Genomic DNA, 6,663 nt, shown 5'->3' on the forward strand with positions numbered 1-6,663 from the left:
TTCCAATACAAATTATAATCCAAGGAGTATAAACGCAACACAAAACATACGGATTACCACCCATCCAACGAATGGAAAATTGCCGACATTATTTGGGTTGAAATAAACAGTAGCCGCGTAAATTATCTGGTGTGCGGAAAAAATTTCGGTTGAAATCCAAAATTCTCGCCCAAATTTCGGTCAGATTGTACGTTTACTTCTTGCTCTAATTTTTCCGTCTCATTTGGTCTGAAAGAATCTCTCACCTCTTTGCTTCTCTCTCAAAGAAAATGAAACCCATATAGATCTTTTGGCCAATAAAATCGGTAACCAAATCTCTCACTCCTTTGCTTCTCATCCTATTAATGTTTTCTTTATGAGTTGTTGAAACGATCTATCTTTGATACTTAGGTTTTGGTTTCAAATCTCTGTTAAATTAAATTAGAGATTTTTTTAGTTAGGGTTTCTACAAATATCCGTAATTTCTTACTCTCTTTTTGTTTACTGCATATCTCTTTTAGGTTATTTATTTGTACTTTTTTCACCCAATTCTTTTCACCAATTCTTGAGTTATTTTGGGTATACGGGTGTTTTTTTAAGAGTTTTAAATTGGGGAAATATGAGTTTTTTTTCTCCTTCAATCAGCGGGGAGGAGTTTTCTTTCTACTAAAGACCAACATACTTTCGAAACTGAATGATTTTTTTTCCTTAAAGAAAGTTACACTAGTTGCTATGTTTTATTCAGATCTTAATTTCTTCTTCTATTCCAGTCAATCCAGGGTTTTAAGTATGGTATTCGTTTGATTTCGGGGTTTCTTGATCGGTCTCGTTCAATATGGGGGTTTAAACCTATTTGTTACTTCAATTTTATTCTGTTAATGTTGGACAATTATTGAAAGTGGGTTTGCATCTATTATGGAAGTGGGTTTTTGGTTTGGAACGGTTTAAGCATTTCAGGTACTGTTGAGGTGGCTGGTGGTGAATCTGGTGATATTGTCTTCCCCTGAGGCAAAGTGGAGTTCTATTTTTAGCTAACTGTTGTGTTTTTTATTTATTGTGACTTATGTAGTTTTGTTTGGATGATGCTAGGGTTTGGATCTGGACATGATCAATTAGAACGAAGTATGCCTCATTCCTAACAGTGTTGCTCCTAAGCAGCACAGGTGCTAAATATGTCTGTAACACCTGGATGGTAGTCCTTTTGTTTCTTAAGTTGTAGATTGAAGTTGTTTTCCGAATATTCATGATGAAATATGGGTTTTTGATATATATTTTTTTCCTTGATTGCAGACTAAACATGATGAATTTGAAGCCATTATTTTTTTAGGAGAGAGCAATACTTGAAGCCGAGTACAAGAAAATGTGAGCACGTAAACCACATAAAGAGACATCTGTTTCAGTATTTTACCTGAATGCCTTTAAAGTATAAATCTTTGTTCGCTTCTAGTTTATTTACAGGGTGATTTTGGGATTCAGTATTTTTAGAGCTTGTTACACTATCCAAGGGATTAACATGAACTCTATAGGAACGAGGTCAAGGAAGAACCATGCTTGATTTCACTTCATTATTACTTTTCGTTGTTAGTGGTTTAGAAATATCATCAGCTATCCAGTAAGTTTGTTGATGAGGATTATACTGAGCCATAGATGTGCACAAGGTGTCACTCTTAAGTGACGTAGAAGTGGGAAAAAGGGAAGTTCAGAAAATTATTGATGAGTATTGGAAGGAAAAGACCCCCAAGACTATGTATTTATTTTCTCTCATTGCAGAGAACATATAATTTTTTTTTTTGCTAAGTTCATAGAGAACATTTAAAAGCAATCGAGGCCTTGATACTTTAATCAAATAGCTCATGATTTTTGCATAAAGATTAGTTATTTTGTCTAAATACACTTTAATTGTAACACATAATCTCTTACAACTGACAGGTAGCACTTATTGTATATCACTTTCACTTTCTTAAGCATACAGCCTCATCTGGGTGACATGTTCTACTCTCAAAGTTGGAAGAATGTCTTAATCAGTCCCCCCAACCTGCTGCGATGAGCACTAATAAGGTACTCACTGTTCTTCATAACTCTGTAATCCTAGATATTATGAATATTGCTTGGTAATTATTTTAATTTTTTTTTGCAGGCCAGCTCTACATTTGAAAGCAAGTTACTATTTGTTGGATCTCTAGCTACTCAAGTTCTTGTATAGAAATGGTGAAAACCATGTAGAATGTTGCGAAGTTATCGTGCTCCATTGTAGTGCAGAACATATGTTCTCCTTATCGTGCTCCCTTGGTAATCCAATTATTTCATCAGCGGTAACCTAGCTTAACGAATTTATAAGTTTGTAAAAATGAAGAAAATGTAATTTCCTTAGTTGATTTTTTTACAGTCTGCTGGGAAGACGCACCTTCGGCTGCGGAAGTTGTATGGAGACAAGGCATTAAATTGTTGCAGCATGAGGTATAAAGAAGAGGTAAGATTTCAATTTGACATTGATGGTTAGTGGGTCCTACTTGAGTAGCATTTTCACATACCCTCTCTCCCTTCTCTATTTGCCTTCCCAAACAGACCTCACCTACCACTCTCTCTCTCACTTAAGGGATTGGTGGGGCAGCACGCATTGTAAGGTTGTGGTGCAGTTACTGGTGACAGTGGTACAAACCCTCTTCCCCTCTCCATTAGCACATTCAGTTGCTCCCTCTCCCTCTTGTGTATGTATTCTTTTTATTGGCGATTATGGTTGCAAAAAATTAAATGTTCACAACAATGTACCTTGTGCGTTGAGGTGGGTTGATTTTGCAGAGAAACAAGCTTTTGCAGTGTAGGAAGGGACATTGAAAAACGATCTTTTCTCCTAAAGTTATGCAGTCATATAAAGATGATTCTGCATTTACCAAAAAGAAATAAACCCCGTTTTTAACATGCAGCCAGGAATCCAAAAGCGAGACAAAGGTGCAGCATAAAACGAGTTCAACCTGTTAACAGAAGCACAACCATTATCAGTAAGTACTGCTCGAACATAACTTGTTAACCCTTTCAACTAGACACCTTTTTTTCTTTTTGGACACTAGGTTCATATTCAACACCACAAGAATGGCAAGGAAGCACTAATGCTTCTAGATCTTTAAAAAAAAAGAAGGCGATTCAATTGTAAGTTAGATTGTACGGGCATGAAATTATAAAACCATCCTGCTGTTCATACTAAGATCTTTTCTTATCTACTGCCCTTTTACAACAACAGACAACTATGACACTCCCTTCGCTGCATGCATAGAAATAAAGTGGACTTAATATGGCATGAAATTAGAGTTACGCCTTGCATGACTACCCCCATTGCGGCAGCCATCATTCAGTTGCGCTTGAACGAGCACCTGTGAAAGGAGTGCTAAGTTCCAACCAAACTTCCGCCCGGCTAAGTTTAGTTGGGTGTGGTAATAACTTGCTTGCAATCCGTTTGCAGAAATCTGCGCAATCCGTTTGCAGAAATCAATTAGACACAATGGAGTGAATTCTAAACTCGATCACTGTAAATTTGTTAGCGGAAATCTTCGAATCTTCAAGCGTTTTAAACCATCCAATCACAGTTAAATCTCAAGCTTCATGTTTACATCAAGTATCAGATGTAAACATAATAGTACTGTACATATATACAATGTTTTGCACCGGGCATGAAAAGAAACTATAAAAAGGGAAGTACACATACATGATAAACAATCTTAATTGTCAGAAAAACTGTATCGTTGTTTTCAACAAATAGTGTTTTATGGATGTAACTCGTAGCTCTTTCCAGCAGATGAAAATGTCTTGGATGTGTCTACCCGTTGTTCATATCCAAGAGCAATGTAAGCTAGCTTTTATTTAATGTCTCTCATATATCCTGCTAGGAACCGCGCTCCGTAAACGCATCAGTGAGATCACATCCATCCAGGTCAAGATGCAGGATTATATGAGGTAGGGAATAACCTTCATATATAGGAACTGTATGGCTGACACCACCGTCGAAATCCAAGATAATATCGACACAAATCAACAAACACGTTAGCACGTTTCTAAGACGAAAACATCTGCTCCTTTGGTCAAGCCGGTTTAACTCCAGTATATTTTCTAGTTTTCAAACAAGATCTGGGATTCCCTAAAAAACATTCCTCTCAAAAACAGCCAACACTTGGATGATCCGATCAACAATCTCCAGTTATTAGATTCCGAGGAGAGTAAATCTAGTACACACCAGGCTGAATTCCTGCACCGTACTTAACTCCCTACCAGAAGAAAAAATGGAGCTTTCTCAAAATGCACAATAATGATCATATGTTACTCTCATGAGTCTCATTTTCCATAGCTCAGCAATAAGCTCTTCCTGCATATAAGATTCGGAAAGGAGAAACCTGAAAGACGAGTGCCAACATAACAAGCCTGAATCACCTATGAAGAAACTCAGATTTACTAAAAACAAAAAGTCAAGATGAAGTACCAATAGTAGTTAACACAGTATATTAGTATAATATTCATAGATGGTACGAGTGACTAATGGGAACACTAATACGAAAACATACGCTCCTATGAGGCCTCAATATACTATAATCTTCTATTGCAGAAACAAGGCATCTCACTTGGCACTGGTCAGCTCTGTTGCATCAGCCACCATGTTGGTCAAGGATGGTTTAACTTCAGTATATTTTATACACTACAAGAAAAGTTGGATTAAGCGACCAGGCATTTTTGGTTGGAAAATCCCATATTGAGTCGCTCTAACCCTTAAAGCGACTTAATTTGGCTCTCGCTCTCGAGTTGCAAAAGGTGAGATTTCTACAAGTCTAGAGCAGCTAGGCAATCGCTTTTGTAATCAAGCAACTATCATGTAGCGTCTTTTTTCTTAATTGTTTCATGGCTAAACCGACCTCCCTAGAGCAAGCAAAATAGTGATCGCTTTAAAGCTAGACCAACCAAAATACAGCAAGTAAAACGTTGATCACTTCATAGATAGACCAACCATAATAGAGAAAGTGAAATACCTGAAGTTGGTTGCTTACATTTTTGAGCTACCAAATGTTTTGCCCTGAAGTTGGTTGCTTGCGTTTTTGAGCTACCGAAGTTGGTTGCTTACATTTTTGAGCTACCAAACTTTTTGCCCTAAAGTTGGTTGCTTACATTTTTGAGCTATCAAACTTTTTGCCCGCTACATCTGTTGTTCTGGTGCCGAACGTATCTGGCCTATTTCGATTTAGATAATCCTAAATTGAAATTACAATTAAAATTGATACTAAAACAAATTATGAACCAAATTAAAAACTGAATCATGTTTTATTATATCTCATAGATCAATTTACATCATTTCTTAAAAAAAAGACAATCTTTAGAGGAACAAAAATATCAAAAATACAAACTAATCATTTCTTTAAAAAATGCTAATTACAATTTCCTTAATTTTGAAACTAAAGATGAACAATCCTTCGACTTTGTAGCACCAAGCTCATAATAAGAGATTCATACTGCCATCATTCTTGTGTTTAAGTTCCTATCTGATCATTCATCATTCAAGTGTAAAGAAACCAGCAAATCCTGAATCTCGACAACTTGTAGTCTGCTTTTTGCCACAATGTTACTAATTCAGATTATACAAAACACGAACATGTCAAATCAAAGATAATGATATTCATAATATAAATTTTAGAAATGATCTAATGAAGAATGTCATTATTAGCCAGGAACATCTGAAACAAAGGACATGATTGGGACATACTTTCGGTATTCCGATAGAGGCACTAGTTTCCTCAATAACGAGACCATCACAATGGTGGATGTTAGGTTGTCAAGGACTGAGCTTAGAAAGAAAGTGACAATTCCAACTTGAAATGTACATCAAGAACCCATGGTGTTATCATAGTAACGTCATGCATTTCAATCACATGAAGATATCAAAAAGCATCTAACGTATACTTACATCAAGAATATATTTTCATGACTATACTCTTAGGCAAATCTATATCTAATGTACTTCAATATTTCAGCTTAGACATGGATGGGATAATCGGAAGCCACCAGAACTTCATAACATGAGCCATCAAAATATGGCAGTGATTCTCTGTCCTTGCAGATTTTTAGAATGAAAAACAGATATACATGTTTCTGCTGAGAATGCGTTTTACAATACTGTGAACAAACACTTCAAGGATTAGTTTGGCTTTATAATACATATGTAGGCATCTAAAAGTAAAAAGTGCATAACACTTTACTTATATGCTTTTGGAGCAAATGGCTCAATAGAAACAACAAAGGTAACACCAATACACCATGTCATAATATGGAAATGGAATCAGAAGAATCAGTCAATGAGGAGTAGCGACCACTCACCACCCAAAGAAGAGTCCGTGGCTTCCGAGTAGTTATATTATCAGTAACCAGTTTAAATCCTCGATGATCATCAACTATCTCTATTATGGTCATTGCACCAAGCAAAAAAAAAAAACTATTTCACTAACTTCTGCACATGTATGACTGAGCTCATTCACAGCTATATCAGTCGAGGGAGCCTGTACCAGAAAAGACAAGAAATTGTCACAACCAAACAAATAAGAACTTAATAGGGGAAAGAAACAAACATGAAAACCTCCAGATAAGAGAGGTTAGAAATGAAAGGAGCAGCTGATTATTTCGAAAAATAAAATAGCCAGTATCATGTTTCTATAT

The 6,663-nt window shown here is 36.2% G+C and overlaps 1 long non-coding RNA gene across 1 annotated transcript; it reads left to right on the plus strand.

Annotated features, from left to right (window-relative positions):
* Positions 1–222: 222 nt before the first annotated feature.
* On the plus strand, positions 223–3,197 carry LOC113300615. Its single transcript, XR_003335851.1, has 7 exons — positions 223–305; positions 1,069–1,171; positions 1,270–1,341; positions 1,909–2,037; positions 2,117–2,268; positions 2,366–2,449; positions 2,545–3,197. It is a non-coding gene; the product is annotated as an uncharacterized LOC113300615 (long non-coding RNA).
* Positions 3,198–6,663: the final 3,466 nt, after the last annotated feature.

The sequence above is a fragment of the Papaver somniferum genome, chromosome 7, assembly GCF_003573695.1.
Source record: "Papaver somniferum cultivar HN1 chromosome 7, ASM357369v1, whole genome shotgun sequence".
NCBI lineage: Eukaryota > Viridiplantae > Streptophyta > Magnoliopsida > Ranunculales > Papaveraceae > Papaver > Papaver somniferum.